The sequence below is a fragment of the Lonchura striata genome, chromosome 1A (assembly GCF_050655825.1).
Source record: "Lonchura striata isolate lonStrDom1 chromosome 1A, ASM5065582v1, whole genome shotgun sequence".
NCBI lineage: Eukaryota > Metazoa > Chordata > Aves > Passeriformes > Estrildidae > Lonchura > Lonchura striata.
Window position 1 is genome coordinate 70,887,108 of NC_140741.1, and position 18,719 is coordinate 70,905,826.

General features: G+C 39.6%; 1 protein-coding gene across 23 annotated transcripts in view; it reads right to left on the reverse strand.

Moving 5' to 3' along the window:
- Nucleotides 1–18,719, reverse strand: part of CELF2 (CUGBP Elav-like family member 2) — a 547,425-nt gene that overhangs the window by 193,155 nt on the left and 335,551 nt on the right. The window contains exon 1 of one of the 23 annotated variants that reach the window (XM_021530964.4): nucleotides 8,535–17,767. The exons of 21 other annotated variants lie outside the window; for them this stretch is intronic. The gene's annotated coding sequence lies outside the window, so the exon portion shown is untranslated. Of the gene's footprint in view, nucleotides 1–8,534; nucleotides 17,768–18,719 lie in introns of those variants that run through there. One more of the 23 variants, XM_085568363.1, reaches the window with a different exon arrangement.

Genomic DNA, 18,719 nt, shown 5'->3' on the forward strand with positions numbered 1-18,719 from the left:
TCTTTCTCCAGGCATTCTGAAGGCAGAAGCAGTAAGGATCACGATTCCACTGCAAGACACAACCCATGCTTCACATAGGAAAATTAAGGCACTAATGCTCAGATGGGTTTCACTGAGCTGCAGAAGCCTCAGTAAATACCACATTAGTATCCCAGACACTTCCCCTTCTTTCTACAGTCAATAACAAGAAACAAGGGGACCAGACATCCCTGCCAAAGATTTTTAGGTAAATCGACTTCTCTTTCAGGTTCTGTGAGGTGTGGAGAAGTATTAACTCTGTTTTACATACTTTCTGCACAGAAATGCCTCTAGGGAGAGGGGTAGCATCAACCAGACACTTCTTCAACCTACCTAAACATCTGACTTAGCCCCTGCAGGACTTTCCTCACTGCCATGCAGTAGGACAAAAAAAGTTTTAAATCTTAAACACACCCTATTAGAGAAAAAGTGCTAGGTCACCAGAAGATAAAGGAATAATAGCAGGACTGAACTCCCAGACTCCACTTTCAAATGCCAGATCATGTATTTTTTAAATCCTCTTTAGCTTCTATATTCATCTTCATGCCAAATGGTACAGTCTGACTGACATTGACCTTTCATGTATAGGAAGCTACACAGAGAGAAATGATATGGTCATTAAATTCCTAGTTTCTAAAATTTTGGGCAGAATTAAGATTCAATATGAAGTCAGTTAAATAAGATTGTCAAATAGAATTAAAAACTGACTAATATATATTAAATATCTGGCCTTTTCTTCAACTTCCCCCCCCCCCCCCAAGTTTTCTCATCTATTCTTGGCCATTAGAAAAAGTAGTAAACATAATTCACTTTTTTCTCAGCAAAACCTATGTTTTCTGTCACAATGTGAACAAAGGACATTTTTTTTTTCATTCAGTGGTTTGATGGACTAAAGAAGAAAATGTCTTAGAAAATGTCTGCCTCTGCCTCTTCCTCTGATGGAGGAAAAAATTGTGGACAATCCAAAGAGAAAGAATATAGTGAAAGTGCTGGAGAGTGTTTGAATGGGAGCAAGAGCTTTAAGCCTAGTGCACAGGTCAGTCAGCACTCTCAGAACTTAAGAAAAGTATTTTGAGAGAGGTGAAATAATGGTAAAATGATTCTGTGCCAGGCACTATCTGTTTCATTAGAAAAAGAGATGAAAAAATGTTTTGATCAAAGTTGTTTCGTCTTTCTATGCTTGCTAGAACCACCAAAACACAGAAGTGGATGTAGCCCCAGATTGCAGCACTACAAAACTGGCTGGAGGCATCAGTAAATTTGGATGATTTGAGGTGCTTTTGTGTTATTTTGTTTTTCTGCCTTTAAGTATCAAATAGTACCTACACCCACAGACTGTGTTCAGTTTGAATACAATTCTGCTAAATCTCCTGGAGTGTAAAACATTTGGATCTTACATGTCTTAAAAGTACCCCAAACCATGCAAAATCCCCCCATAAACAACAATTACATAATTCACAGAGGATACTTGGGCCTTTTACTACTGCCCATAAGTAAACTGAGGCACAGACACAAAAAAAGGTCTCCCTAAAGGCTTGTGAGCTCTGCAGGTGGAGCTGCAGCTACAACTCAACAGGGACTTCTCTCCTGTTCCTTACCCTGCAGGCTTCACCTTATAGGCTGTTTCCCAAAAAGCAACCCTCCAAAGCACAAATTTTCATAGCTTTAAATAAATTTTAGGCCTGGAAACAACAACTGAGGCAAAAGGTAGATGTTCAGCCTCCATACTGAGCATCCACTGAAGCAATGACAGGAGTGTCTGGGTGTGGGGCCATGAGAGATGCAGACCTGGGATGCAGCATCCACCAGAGTGGAACAGCCCCAGACTGGTGGAGATGCTGGGCCTGGTTTCAGTGCTGCACAAGGAATGGTTATCATGCAACATAATCACAGAATGGTTTGGGTTGGAAGGAACCTTAAAATTAATCTTGTTCCAAACCCCCTGCCATGGGCAGGGACACCTTCCACGAGATTCAGGCTCCTCCAAGCCTGGTCTAACCTGGCCTTGAACACTTCCAGTGATGGGGAATCTACAACTTCACTGGGCAACCTGTTCCTGTGTCTCACTGCCCTTACAGGAAAGGATTTCTTCCTAATAGCTAATATAAACCTATCCTCTTGGAGCTTAAAGCTATTTCCCTTTTTCATATCAGTACATGTCCCTGTCACAGCCCCTCCCCAGCTCTTTCTAGACCCCCTTTAGGTACTGGAAGGTGCAATTAGGTCTTCTCAGAGCTTTCTCTCCTCAGGATGAAAAGGCCCCAACTCTCAGCCTTTCCTCATAGAGGTGTTCCAATCCTCTAATCATCTTGGTAGTGCTCCTCTGCAATCACTCCAAGAGGTCTCAGTACCATGATCCTTCCCCTCATCCCATCCTTTAAACACATGTAGTTCCATTTATTTACCACTCCAAACCCTGTGATTTAATTCCTTTTTGCCAATGCTGCCCCAGCACAACAGGATCTTGATCCCTTGTTCGAGCCCAAGAGCTGTCACAAAACAACAGTTTTAATCTGTTTTATCCAGTCCTAGTAAATGAAGTTTTAGCAGGTATTTTTTGCCTGCTCTGCCAACTAGATACTTCATAAAGTGAAACAGAATCTCTGCTTCCTTCAGGGCACCTGCTTTCAATTACAGGAAACATAAGGCACCTTCAGATTTTTCAGCTTTCAACATCTGTGCTTTGCAGGTACGATTTGTTGCATTCAAATTACTGCTAAAGCTGCAGAATGCTGTTGAGCTTCCAGGGACATGCTTGAGAAACACTGGAGATGGACAGAAAGTAATGGTTATTTGCAATTGCTTTTTAATGACTGATTAATGCCTGTTCTGAACCAAATCCTTTAAATTGTTTAGGAATCTCACCTTGTTCCTCTTGGAAAGTCCATTCAGCCTCAGCTTGATTAGAAACATCACCTCTACCTTGCAGCAGATGAACACACTGGCATTGCTATCCAGCCAAATACAGTCTCACACCTTACTCCAAAAGATAACACTATAAATAATACCTCTAAAAGGGAAATCAGCTTGTTGTATCAGTCAGGCACAGCTGGTCACCACACTGGGATGCGACAGTGACAGCTACAGGTTTAATTCTGCACTAGGTTAAATCTGTCAGTCAGGGACACACACATGCACACAGATTTATACACTCATACCTCTTCCAAACAGGAGTGGTGCATACAAACCAAACCAGCTCATCTGAGCAACCCCTCAGGACTTCTCCAGGCTGGTGCAGTATGACATTAACCTGAGTGTCTGTGCCTAGACACATCCAGGTGCACTGATGGAAAGAATCTTAGATTACCCACCACCACGGTGCTCCCTGCTCCTGCTGCCAGCCCAGCTTGCTGGCTCCTTATTTCAGGTATTATCACATCATAGCCAGTGCTTGCCAAATCACACAAGCTAAAATAGAACTTCATTACTGCTTCTGCTGGGTCTAGCTGAGGAAAAACTTGCTGGTTCTATGGAACCCCAGCCAGCAGCCCCAAGGTCTAACCAGGAGGCAGAAGGAGGGAAGGAGAAGCAGCAGAGTGAATGATGAACACTACAGTTACAAGGAAAAAAACAGGGGGGAGCATTTTCTATCTAGACCTGAAGGAACAGATTTTCATGGATGGATGGATGACAGATCTGTGGCAGAGCAGGACTCATGGGAATACAGTGTGGAATACACTCTCCAGGATCAAATCCAGTTGCTTTGCTTTATACTAAAGGCTACTGGAGTATTTAGGTATTTTACACTCTTTATTATTATGTTTGTATTCTTTTATGATTTATAACTATATGATTTCATATTTATTTACAAGGATCATCTTTCTGCTTAAGGTGAATGTAGATATGTGGTAAGCACATAGATCCAGTGGAATTTCACTGAGCTTAAATCACAGGAGATTACTATGGAGGTAACTGTGATGAAGGAGTGCCCCTCCTTCCTCTCTTCACTTTGTAAGTAGCTGATAGAGCTGTGTATGTGAGAGAAATTAGGAACAGAGAAGAAATCAATTATTATGCTTAGAACAATAATATCTTAAGAGGATGATTTTAGACTTCAAAAAACTTAGAAAAGGAAACTAGAAAACAATTTGGGTTTAGTTAATGTGCAGCAAATCTCCCGAATTAATGCACACCAAACTTTCCAGTCCGTAAGTCTTTTCTCTTAGATCAGCTACTTTTGTGTAAGTTTGTGCCACAATAATGAGCAGAACATTGTGGCATCTACTAGTTTGTTTTATACCTTTTAACTGTGATTTCTGTTTCCTCCAGTTCTACTTCAGGAGATTGAAGCAAGTAGGATGGGATCCAAGTTCATCTCTGCATTCCAGGCAGGCTACACCTCCTACATTTGGTTCAGGACGTTTTCTAATTTAATTATGTTTGCACTTGGATGTAAGTTAAGTTACAGCTCAGCCATTAACTGTGCTCTGCCGTGGCATCCACCCTCTATATTTGACTTCACTAACTGCCTAATGTTTTGCAGTGAGCTTCTGATAAGTATGTGTTTGCAGATTTTCATGACAGACTAATAACACCAAAGGAGGCTCCAGGAACGCTTTAAATAAATATTATGTGTATATTTTCTCAACAGTCTCTGCCTACCAGCACCTTTGGAGCTACATAATCTTATCTAGAGTACGTTTGCATTCTGTTTGCACTAACCAATGTGGTCCATTGCTACTGAGCAAACTGTTATTTGATTAAAACATTATGCACAGCGTAGTTCCAGGACAGACAATCATGTGGTTCTGAAGAGGCAGCAGTTTCTATTTCTGTCTTGCAAAATTCTGCTTGCAACCATTAGGTATTTCTTCATTAATCATAATGAATAATGAGTAGATGAAGGCCTTTACCTGGGCCAGAACTTCTTAAGGTATTTTGAGAAACTATGTTTCCTGCCTTTGTCTTTTCCCTTTTCTACTGTTATTCCCTATCTAGGCCTAGGATGGATGCCTGGAATGTAGGTCCAGCTGTAAATGACTGGAATTTGCAACATCTTCAGAGCAGGAATCTTCCCTGACTATGTCAGGAGATGACAGAACATCAATTCAGGGAAGATTCTTGAGCTTGGTGGAGAGCAGATGTTAGGCATCTTAACTTTTTCTGGTAATTTATTATATTGTCATCTTTTCAGCTGCAATCAGCAGATGGTTTAACAGTTTGGAGTGGTAGCCAAACTGAAAAGAATTGAGTAGTGCCACTGAGCGCATTAGACAGACAAGACCTGATTAGGGCATTATCTTCTCATTCGAAATATGAAAATTGAATCCCACACTTGGCCATTTGGACATGTCTCATTTGATGTATAACAACAGTCCAGTCTAAATTATAGCAGTCACCTATATATTCCATATATGAAATAAATTCAAGCTAAGCTAGTTACTAGTAACAGCTGTGAAAGCACAGGCTCTGAAACTCATCTGCTGCAGACAAATCTCTAATCTCCTTGGCTCAGATTTATTAAATTTATGTGTGTGGGATTTCCTGTTTAGTCCGTGAAGAGAAATAATCATTTTAGAGGGCAATTCAGACTTCAGGTGGACTAAAATGGAGGTAGAAATGTTTTTCCATTGACTATAGAGGCATCCTAAGCCAACTGTAGATACTCTATCTGTGAAGGAGGATAACAGCTTTGTTACAGCAATATCATGAAGATGAATAGAATACATATGGCTTAGAATAATGACAGCAATTATCTACCTCAGATAAAATTTCTTGTTTTCTCTTCTACTTGCCTGCTAATACTGCACCAACATACACCTGCTCTGTAAAGGCAAAGTACCCCCTTTCTATTTCAACAGTTTAAGGTGTTGCTACAAACCCAAGACCAGAAAGGACATCTTGTGTCACCTAGCCACTAAGGGTTCACCCAAAGAGTGATCTCATTCATGTCCTGTAGCCCAGTGATACCACTAATAGGACACAGACTTTGTGCTGAGCCTGCACATCCTCAGCCCCAGGCATGTCAGTCTTGCCTACACTTGTATTGCCCAACTTGGAGCTTCATTTTAGCTCTTTAGCTGCAGCAGCAATTTTCTTAATGGCCAGGTGGCTATTGCCTAATATATTTTGCTTGTCTTTGCATAATGATGTGGTTTATGTGCACTTTTTATACAGACAGCAGTAACTCACTGCACAGGATGAAATATTTATGATCCCAAGGTAACGATAGAGTGTAGAGGAACACAGACCTGGTATCAAAATGGAGAATTCTGAGGAGGCTACACAAGGTACAGTGCAGAGGAGTGGAGGCACAAACAGATATTAAGACAGGGCACAGCCTGACACTCAAGACCCCAGGGCTAGAAAAATTCACCTACAGCTGCCTAACAAAATGCAAATCTGTGGTTTTAGGGTAAGACAGATAAAGTACCAAGATATGTAAGATATCACATACATATTGAATGGGTGGTGTTGCAATCCAAGGGAGGATGAGCAAGATGTTAGAAAATATTAAAAATAAAAAAACCCAAACCAAACCATTAAAACAGCCAGAAGAAGAACCCAGAATGAGGATTAGGAAACCATCAACATCATGCTCATAAAGGCAAAAAGGAAGAAGAAATCCCCATTATCAAGGTACCCCTCCCAGTGATGCCCTTTGTATCTGACTACTTGCCCTCACCATTTCTCAGCTCCAAAAATTAAAACTCTTTGAGTAAGGATGAGCAAAACATCTTGGAAAGAAATAGACACTCAGAAATGTCTATATCTATCTTAAATGTGTTATTGAAGATTTCCTCCCTCATAACAATGTTCCTTCTTTTCTCTTAATAAGTAGATCTGGATTAATATTAATAATAATAACAATCTTTGATGAGACCATTAAGATTTCAATTACACTAACAAAAAATCTTTCCCTCTTACACAGGGAGCACATTTCACTTGCCTATAAGAAGATTTTGAATCTGAAAATATTCAATATTAAAGCCAGCCTGATGCCTTCATTCCTCTTCCAAGACAGCCAGACCAGAAACTCATAACTCTGATCAAGTAAAGAAAAAAAGCAAAAAACCTACTAATTTTTTTAGCATGAATGTGACCATTTTCTATCCATTACTGCCTTGTTCTCCACTATAGATATTCACTCTTCCCATATGTACTTGCTCAGTGATCACACACCTGTTCGGCACTGCAGAGCCTAATCAAGACAAAATATTTCTAGCCTCAACTTGTAGGAGTCATGGCCTCTCACATATTTGTTTTTTTCACAGAGGAAATACCAGCACAGAAACAGAGCTTATTCAGGAAGTTTACAGTGAGACCTGATGTGACATTTAAGAAGAAAAGCACAGCCATGACAATTTTATGCTGATTTCAAACATTTGGGTTTGCTGCAGTAGTTGTTGAGTAGTAACAAAGCAAATTGCAAATACCATAACAATCATGATAATATGTTAATAGTTTTAATTGAAGTAATTTCTGCAGACAATAAGAATTATACCCTAATGTGTTAATTAATATGATTAAGACATGTTGTGAAAATGAGAATGTAAAATGATATCACATGGTATCTGGAAAGGCATGTACAGGGGCTGGCTTCTCCGAGCTCTCCTCAAGGTGAGATTTATGGGCATTAACACACAAGGCTTCAGCAAGGTAAACAGCTGTTTCGATTTTAGTTATAATGAACATTAACTCCACATCCCCATTTCTGCTTAATTAAACCTCTGTCTCTGCAACCGATCAAGAGCAAACAGCAAAGGTAACAGGCACTAATTGGGCCCTGTGCAATTTCAGCCTCAGCTTGGAGCCCAAGTGGTCTGTCTGAACCAAAAACTCCAACAAAATATAAGTTTCTTTGCTGCTTCTCTCTCCAGCATTCCCAACAATTTATTCACTTAAAGCCAGATAATGTGTATGCATAATAAAAAAAAAAAATTAAAAAAGGATCATATGAAAGCACTGCAAAATGTACTATGTGAAAGAATAAATTAAATGCCTTTTTACTGCTGTGCAGGTTGTCACTTCCTTATTATTTCTTATAGAATGTCAAGTAATAAAAAAAACCTTGAACCCCTAAGGAATTCAAAAAGAGACTCTCAGGAAACCTCCAGCTGGACATCTGACAGCCAGCTCCTGGGCATCTTTATTAATCTTCACCCTCTCCAAGAGAGGATCACCACTGTGTCAGCACAGAGTTAACCACAGAACCATGGAAGAGACAGAGAAGGAGGCAGCAAGCAACCTGCTCTTTAAAAACCACATAAAACCCCCATGAGATGCATCTACGAAAAGAGAAACCCTGGCGCTGTGTCCCAAATGTGTTTTGAAGAGCCCACAGCCTCCCTGTACAAAATGTCCCCCCATCCTCCTTGCAACACGAATCAGTCAGCCCCAAAGCAGCTCCATCTGAGAGAAACTGGACATGACGGAGCACAGACTGCTCCTACCACACTTACTGAGGGAAAAAATAAAAATAGAAGGACTTACACGCCAGAGGACACCAGATAATTTTACACTATTCTGTTAATGAATCTTTAAGACAAGATAGAATAAGAAAATGGTTAAAATACCTCACAGCCCCTCAGATGTGGAAGTGACAGCTGCAGCCTTTCTTCAAGTGCCTCACTTCATGAGCATGCTCCTCAAGGTTTCTCTCCGACCTACAACCTTTATCTGAGCTTCCTTTGTGGCTTAGCAATACAAGAACTGTCGCTCAGTCGTTACGCTGAAACCGCTCGCTCCCTGGTTAACTTTTTTTTCCCCTCACCACTGAAAGCTGCAAGTTCACAAATGTAGTAGACAAAAGCTAAGGAAAACACCCTGTGGTTCTCTACAAAAGCACAATAACCTTTAATACAAAAATGCATTTTAACTTGCGGCACACTAATAGGCAGTTGGGATTTACATGCACAGCGAGGTTCATCTTCAAAAAGCACCATTTTGTAGCTCTCTGAAGGAAGTGGCAAATACTGTGCACTCTCTCGCCCCTTCATGGGAGGCTGGCTACCAATGCCCTGAACTGAGAGCAGACCTTAAGCATAAATCACTTAATTACTCATTTTATTTGATACCCAAGTACCTCATGCTAATAAAGTTAAGCATTCAAGAATTACAATGTGACAAACTATACGCCCATCTCATAAAAAAAATATTACCGAAACAGAGCCAGGTCTGAAAGGCTCTCGACAATGTACGGTGTAGGGCTAATTTTAGATGATTCCTCAATCACTGGACAGTTTGCAGTGTACACAGCCAAGCCAGCTCAATCAACTGGCTTCTATCTCCATGACTCCAGGTCACATTATCTCATGAATGAACTGTTATGTAGGTCAGTCAAGAGTCATCTAATTGGATGCATGGTTCAGCTTTGGCATTTATGCTCTAGATATCAAAGCTGTAGACAACTGGGTAAGTCGAAAGAAAATATGAAGGAAGGGGCTGTGATAATTAGGTTTTGTTTCAGACAACAGGCATGAGAACAGATGCTGGCAGAAACTTGTATTTAGCCATTTTCATTCTAAGTGGACATAATGCAGGTGGAAAGTGCAGGAGCAACAGGCTCAGTAGCGAGGAGCTTTGCTGGGTCACAGGTTGGAATTTAGTCACAAATTAAGCTCTGTCCCTCAGCTTGGCTGGGAGGTACATTGGTCTCTGCTGAGGCATGTGTCAAATACGTGTCTGCTTACTTGCAGTAACTGATACCGCCGAGTCTCCTCGCAGAGGCCCAGAGCGGTCATCAGGAAGGAATATTTTTGGTTGTTCCCAAATCAAGGTGGATTCTAGACAACAACAGGACTGAAAGTTTCCATTCTCCATCGCCAATCTGAGTCACGCTAGTACTTAAATGTTTTAAAGAGCAAGGTCTTTGGGTAGACTTCCCAGCATGGCTCATGAACTGTTTATTTAGCTTTGCAAGCAGAAAGCTAACATAAAATACACTAGAGTAGTAATCTTGGTAATATTTGTGTAAAATGAAGAATATCAGACTGGAAATGCATGATGAAACTAAAGTGAAAGAGTTCTTGCTTTACAGAAATGCTTGACAGACATTTCTTTTCACTTCCCCTTCAATCCAAGCTATTCTAATTTAGATGCAAAAACAAAATTGCAACTGATTAAAATTGGGTTGGCGGTAGTTCCCGTATGAGGAAACACACAGCTCACAATCAGATAAAAGCCAAGCTGTCTAAATGCAGCCCTGCCTGTACTTCATAGCAGTGATCCAGCAGCTATTTACTAGTTATTTGTGTATTTTCATTTTTCAGAAACAGCTCACAAAGGATTTTCTCCTCCTTTGTGCTCCCCCAACTTTAAAAATAATTTCTAGAGTACAAAGGGTTAAAACTACCGAAGTGAAAGCAAAATGCCCAAGGCCAAGTTTTACTACAGCCTGTGTACTTGGTTGCATTTTCATTCCTGTGTCCTGACAGCTGTTGTCTTCAAGTGTGCTTCGACATGCCCAGTGCTGTTCCAGCAGTCTTTTTGTTTACCTCAGAGCTTGCTTTTAAGAGCTTTAAATCCTTGATGCATGTAGGTTGTAGAAGGAGGAGGTAAGAGATGACACTTATTATATGGGAGATATCTTTTGCTTTCTTGTGCCCCCACTTGTTCAAAACAGGGATTTTTAAAGGGATTCCAAAGTATCTTAAAAAAAAATAGTAAAGTAACCTTCCATGTAGCCCATTGGAACCTCGTCCCTGTCTCCAAAAAAGCCTTTGCTCCAATGTTCTTATGTCCCAGCAACAACTGCTTTGCACTCACACAGTGGGACTCCTAGGAGGATGTGAAAGGAGGTACAAACATCTGTTAATTAAATCTCAATTTGCTCATGAGATGAGTAATACACAAATTTTACAAATGGGTATGTTGAAAAAAACAGCAGTGAATATAGCTGGCCAACTTGAGTACAAGATAGAAGGAAGGAGACCAAGTTTCCTTTTTCTGGCTACTATTCTTGCAAATAAAATAAAAATAAAATAAAGGCTATACAAGTGCACATGAGATGTTGTTGACTTCTACTTTGCAAAAGACAAAGTCAGAATAATTTTCCAGAAAACAAACACAGATATCCATACAAACAAAACCCCCCACAAACTAGTTATTCATGAATAAAATTGCATCAGGTCCAATTTGTAAAACAGAGTATTAATGTATTTTTAATGGCTGAACCAAGGGAAGGTCATTATACAAAGTTTTAATTCTAGTACATTAGTGCTGCATTTATACATTAGCAGTTAGTGTGATAATGTCAAATTCTCCACTTGTTGTAACATCATAAGAAATACAGGATATTTTATATTCTTTTGGACAAAAAAATAATCAGATATTATTAAGCTTTCCTTCTGCAGTCATTGGGAGATTGTTTATGCTGCTGTATCAATTTTACATGCAAGATGAAAACTATAATGGAAGGCCAACAGATGTGAAAAATGTAAATCTTTGATAAATTGCACAATCAACAAAGGCAGAGAGGGTTTTGCTGCTATTTTTCAGTTGTGGTTGCTGTTGGGTTTTTTGTTGTTGTTGTTGGTTTGGTTTTTTTTTGCAAATGAAATCATTTTAATGCTCCTTGACCTGTCAATGCCATTTTTAATGGAATGCAGGAAATAAATTAATAGCAGTGAAAAAAACAAAAGTGAATGTGAAAGTCAGCTTGAGGAAACAGCCTCCTCAGAAGAGATGTTTTCTGGATTCTTGAGAAGCCACATGCAAAGTTCTGACACTCAGCACTGTTACAACAGGCTGATACTGCTCAAGGCTAATTTTGGGTAGTCCAGGATCAAAATTTAATGTGTTAAGGCCAGTATGCAGACACTGTGTATATCCACCAAAGGCAAAGTAACCTCCCAGGATTAGCACTTACAGCACAGACTATTCCCCTGAAGATCACACCTAAATCTTCCTATACGTAGTTTCTAAATCAAGATGGCTGTGTATTATATTACAAAATTTTAGCTTCCCCCCTCCAGCCTGTCTTCCTCATTCACTTTCTATAGATTATCATTTGGCAACATGAAAATTTCCTGAAGGCAATTACCTGGCTGCAATTCAAGGTATTAATAAAAATTGCAGTTTCCTTTGGCAGGTGGCTGTGCTTGGGAGGGGTAAAGGCACAAACACCAGGCAGGTGAACCTGTGCAGGCTCTGCCACGGCCCTTGCTCTGCTTTTGACTTGCCTCTGGGTTCCTTTTTGCTCCATCTGGGGGCTGGTGGGGCCCTGTGATTCTCAGGAGGTACCTGCTGCCTCTTGGATTGATTTTTTTGCCCCAGAGCTCCGGCAGATGATCTGCTGTGTGGATGATGCCAGGCTCTGCACGGCTCGGCTGTTGGGAAGCCCTGGGGTGTGGTTGGAGCTCATCACCTCTGCAGGCACATGGCTGCAATTTTGCTAAACCACATCCTAATGAAAAAAGGGAAACTAGGTCACAGTCTTTGCTTTCGCTAGTAAGCGGGTGAGGGTTTTGTTCTTTTCCTGACATTTTGTCTTTCCTGCAACTCTGCCACCTTTTCTCAGGGGTTGGCCTGATTCACCACTGCAAACCATCCCACCTGAAGGCAGGTGTAGCCTTGCTGTAGTCAGACTAAGAATATTAGAGAATTTTGACCACTGTGCTCAGGGCAGCACGGAGCTGATTAGACCAGAAATCCTCAAACGTTTCTGAGTCATTGGTGGCAAAGATGCCACCAAAAATTGGACCAAAGCAATGTTGGATCACATCTGGGCTTCGTCATCTTCAGATGGCTGCATCTGTGGCCCTGGCTACCACTGATACCTATCTTTATTATTTTATTTTATTATGAAATGGCTTTTTCCCCCAACCCCCCTAAAAGCTATTAATGGAAACCACATAAGTTTTGATTAGTTTACATTATCTTTCCCATGATTTTCCTAACCCATTTCTTTACCCACACTGTTAAAAAACTGCCCTACCTTCTGTACACTAACTCTTTATAGTTGCTTTACCTTTAAAATACTTTATTTTCACACACTTTATTTTTTTGTTTGTTTGTTTTGGAAGCAGGTGTTTATAGACTTACAGACACAGTAACGTTGCATCAATGTTTTGAGAACTGATTGACTCTCTAGTCACTTTAAATGCATAGGTGAATGGAATATTTCAAAGATTTCTTCCTTTTTAACAGATATCCAGTGCTATCATCCCTTCTTGTAGGCATTGAACTCATGCCATTATCACTCTGAAAGAGATTATACTAATTCTCTTGTCTGAAAAAGTATGTAGGCTTATGCAAAATAAAGTAAAATTTATCACTAAAGAAGCAGCTGACATCTTCATGGGGCCCACTAACTATTAACTAAGCATGCAAATGGACAGCATATAATAAAAGACCTTATTTTGGGACAATTTATGCAATTATGAATATGTAAGTTGTATTTTCATGTTCTGGTTTGACGTCTGTTTACTGAAATATTGACAAGGACACATATTCTGACTGCAAGTCATGTTTTCCATGCATCCAAAAATACTCAGTACAAATCAAAATCTAAACTGGAAGGACACAACCAATTATATTGCATGGGAGCCTTGGGTTTCCCTTATAAAAATGGGCAAAGTAAGTTTTCAGTCTATGTGGCTTCAAAGAAAAAAAATTAAAATATGAAAGAAAGTTTCTAAGAGAAAGAAATATAAATAGTTAGACTTTTAAGTTCCTTTGTGTCACAGAAATCTATAAATGGTATTTCTCCATCAATTTAAAGACTTCTAAAGGCATGATATTATTTCCAATCACCTGAACTTAGCAGCATCTTCCCATTTTGCAAATTGTTTTAGCTCTCTCTAAGCTCTTTGATTGTTTTAATTTGCAGGGACACATGAATGGAAGCCTTCTTTTCTAAACACACTGCAAGCTCCATCCAACACAAAGATCAGTGCTAAAGCTGTTTTATGTCAAAGTCTGACAAGGAAGGTGTCCTGGTGGGACTGACTATGGAAGAATTGTGCCTATTTTAGTTTATTTAGCTTTTAAACACACAGCTTCACAGAAATGCAAAATTGCCCCCTGAATCCCCCCAGAAGGCAGCCTGAAGTGGCTGCAGCTGGGCTCCCAAGGCACTTGCAGGCAGATCAGGAACACATGCAGACAGCAGTATGTGCTACAGAATGGTGCACCTCACAGCTCCTATCTCCAGCACTCCAGCAGTGAGGTAACAAAGGTGATTAATATCATGGAAAGAAATCAGAAAGCAGGAGACTAAAAGGGAATATAATAGAATAAAATAAATAAAAAAAAACTCCAACCACATTTATCTCTCTAAGTTCCATCAAAACCCAACCTGCACAAACTCTCTCCTGGCTCCTTTTGCTGTGAAAGTTTTATGCCAGAGCTGTTTGTTGCACTGGGGGAAATGCAGCTGGAAAGGAGATAAGAAAGGCATGAAAATGGAAGGCCTTATGACAACCAAGCTTGGCTTTGTGTAAGGATCACGTTACACTGGATAAATCAAGTGTAATGGTATGTGATTGGGGCAGGTAAAGACAGGAGCACTAAGGAGTACAGCTGTGGTTTAATGCTTTCCTCAGCACGCTGGCAGCAGGGTTTCCTTATCAGCCCAGGCTCGCTGACTATCACAAACCTGAGCCAACCAGGAAAAATTTCCATTACAGAATATTTATAGGGCAAAAGGTTAAGTAATACTGAGAAGTGGGACTGAACTCGCTGCAGAACACAATGAGGTAAAGAGACCTGGAAAAGTTGAAAAGGCTGAATTTTGGTACAGAGCAAATGCTAGGAACAAGTTTATAGAAAAAATTCATCATTTGGGCTTAAAATTCAAACTGAAAGCAGGAGGTCACAAAAACTTATAGGAAAAAACCAGAATTTCTAGTGAAAAATGAGATTATTGAATATTCAACTTTGTCCAGAAGAACTAGGTTGTAAAAGGGCCTGAGACTGAGCACTGGTTACTTCCTGTATGAAGAGTGAAAAAAAAAAATCTTTTAAAAATGGTATTTTTAAGCCCTGAATTATTTTGGGAAGGGCAGAGATAATAATGGTGATTGTAGAGAATTGGTAATTCTTCTCCATATCTAACAACTTAGATATAAGACACAATGATCAACCAACATAAAAGGAAAAAATTCACACAATACTTGGGATTGGAAACGTTTTGGAAATTGGTAAATTGATTTTTAAGATTATTTGAAGCTTTTAAAAGCAGAACTTGAACACAAGTTCAAGTGCACTGAAGGCTATAAGATTTTCCAGTTTTTAGCCCAAGACTTTTGACAAGTTAATAAAGAAGGAGAAAATATCATATTTGGTTTTTTCATTAAGGTGTTTATGCACTTGAAATAAATACACAGCACATATCAAACTTCCTTTTCACTTGAGTGTCTCAATGTTTTTTTTTTTTAAGCCTATGATCTTGCAGTGAAATTAGTAAGCAGAAACTCATCATTAGATTTACCAAAAGATAAGTTTTAACTGATGAGACCCAGATGGGAAGCATTATGTTCATACTGTAGTTTGAATCTAAATGTTAAAAACAGGAAACCAACTGAAAATTCAGTTTGGTGGTGCTTTTAATGCCTTCTTGCTAAACTTAATAGTTTTGCATTGTGCAATAGGAATCACTGGTCAACAACTGCTGCACCTCTGCCTGAATTCTGACAGATGGAACAAAGTTCCAACAGCAGTATTGAAATTTCTGAATTTTCAAATAATTTACTTTAACATTGTCTCAAAGCTACTATAGAAAACTGAGAATTAGGTTCATGTGTGAGTGAAAAAAATCATAGAATTGTAATTGGATATAGCTGCACTTGTAGGTATCACGTAAAATTTGTATGAAAATAAAATACTTCTGTAAAGTTGTGGAAAGATAAGCTGTTTACAAGCTATTAGATGCCTCAGGTTTTGACACAACATTTGTCATTTTGCAGGGGTTCTGTGAGGCCTTCCCACCCCAGCAGCACAACAACATTCTCTTGTCCTTTTCACCCAGCTCTGCAGACCTTAAAGCTCAAAACAAGCACAGATAGCAAGGAAGGCACATGCTCATGGCTGCAAGCACCTGTGGCATGGTGCATTCTGTCTTCATGCTGGAACAAAGCTTCACATGTGAAAGTGAAGAACACAGCAGCACAAGACTCCTGTGAGTCACCACCACAACACCACTGTCCTTTCTTCTCCCCTAAAATATTTGGATTATTGGAAAAAAAAGCAGCTCCCAGTGTATTGCACCCCACAGACCTGCTCTTTAAGCTGATCCAACATACTTTGAATAAGGTTTTATGAAGGAAAATGCCCATGAGCTGAAACGTAAATCTTCCTGGAAGCATGCACCAGGTCTTTCCTTCGTCTGTCAAGATGTCAGGAAGGTTTTGTAAGATGGGATAATGCAGGTGTTTTCTAGTTCTTGATATTTTCCTGTTCCTTCAGCAGGATTTTGAAAAGACAGTGCCTTTTGCTAGCTGCAAGAGCAAGAAAGTCTCAGGACAATTCTTTAGGAAAGAGAAGGTTTGCCATTCACCAAAGACTCAGCAAGAGCAAGGCTGCCCCTCCCATTGCTGCCTCTCCCTGGACTCTCTCCACCCTGCATAATGCTCACACATAAAAGAGTAGAAAACTTCCATCTCTCCCATTGTACCATCTGCTTTCCCAAAAATCATGAAGCAAAGAAAAAGAACCTGAAAGCATGGAGATAAAAAATGAAAAGCAGCTGAAAGTATTTATTTCAAAACTTGAGTATTTAAAGCATCACTCATTTTGTCCCCTCCAGTTAATGAAGGGACAGGCAAGGTGAGATGCCTCTGCCAGAAGATGAAAACCTGGCAGGTCCCCTGGACTGTCCTTTCACCTGCAGGGCCAGAGACAACAGAGACAACCCTGAGTTCAGGGCCTGATTCAGCAGCTAATATTGCCTCATCTTAGCAAAAATATCCAACAACTGATGGACATGAACTTTTTCTGACATGCATCCCTCCCACAAACCAACCAGATGCCCACTATTCTCTCCAGTCATCTGCTCTGAGCAGCGAGCTTTTGTACAGGTCCAGTCTAATGCCTCACAAAGCAACAATTTTTAACACAAGAGCAAAGCTCTACACCAAATCTGGTCATTCTTAAGACTATTTCCTCCTACAACCAAACCAACTCATACACCCTCACGTGGCTACAATTTAAATGCTACTGCAAAGTTTGGCTGCCTCCACAGATCACCTACAACACTCATGGTAGCTGGTAAATAAGATTGGGCTGCACATGGCCCAACAACAAATCCAGAGATCCTGAGGAAGAACAGCAGGTGCAATGTGGAAAGCAGAAAAAAAAAAAGTAGCAAGTTTTATATTGAGGTTAAAATTTAAAATGTCTACTTCAGAGAGGCTGCATTAGGTTTATGCAGCACAGCAAGCACCTGATGTTAGTACACTGGCTTTTCAAGAACTTTATGTAAAACTAAATTATGTGATTCAATTTTAACTAAAAAAAAAACAACAAAAAAAAAAACAAAACAAAACCAAAAAAAAAACCCAAAACACCAAGCACAGAGCCACAAAGGGACACAGTCAACAAGCAAATAAAATATGCCTTGATGAGGTAAACACAGAATATAAAATAAAGCCACCAACCCAAAGAGGCCCAAAGAACTCTTATCTCAGTGGACCCAGACAGCAGCATCTGTCCCTGTCAGGAGCTATCAGGAAATCTGGCTCACCCTGGTCCCTACCTGGTGGCAGCAGAGCAGACACATGCATGGCATGGCAGACAAGAATTCAAGAAATCATACTCTATACCACTCACAGCAAACCTTCCAAAACATCCAACTCCTTCCCCATAGGAAACCAGAAGTATGACACTCACTTCTCTAATTTTTTTGTCCAATAATGAAGTTTAGCACTTCTGAGAAACACCCAGAATAATGTTGCTTCAGAAAGTGCAAGTAAATAACAAGCAGTATCTTCCAGCCCACAGGGTAATAAGTTACACCCAGAATCCTATTTAGCACTTTACATAATTCACAGTTTCTCTGGTTACATACTTTGTCAAATATGACATCCAGCTGGGAAAGTTGGTCCACTTTATTGTCATATGGCAGTTGCTTGCTTTATATCATCCAAATATCAATTAAAAAGAAAAAGCAGAACTGTAAGGCAGCTATCTTCATATTTTCATGTCACACTTGCATACATGTAGACAAATACTTGCTGTCATTCAAAGAGGAAAAATAACCCTGCCTGAAATGTAAACCAACTTTACACTGTTAGGCAGCAAGTGTAATTTCCAAAAACCTTGAAAATGAGAACAATGAACAGACATACTTAAATTCTGCATCATCTATTTTAATGGTGCAGTTTTTAAGATAGCAGAAATTAAATCATAATATGCTGTCAAATAACAGATCTAGCTCCCAGAAGTCAACATGCCAGCATTTTAGAAACACAGCATATGGATATAAAGTCTTTGTGGATACATATGCACTTAGCAAATATTAGAAAAATCACTCAGAATAAAAATGCAAACTTGCTGAAATTACTAGATGCCTTGTGTTATTAATTTCTAATTCTAATTGCTTGATTTAATTCATCAGCATTTATATATGCACCAGTACACTACTAAGGCAGTTACAATTAAAAAAATCCCATTCTTTTCCCCAGAAAAGTAATGGATTCTAACAGTTGTTTTATTGCAATGAGAGATATTACTCCTAACTCCAGGTTATAATCTAAGTGGATCCATTGATCACTTGCAAAAGGCAACAAAAAGAAAGTTTTGCTAGATGCTGATGGCAAGTA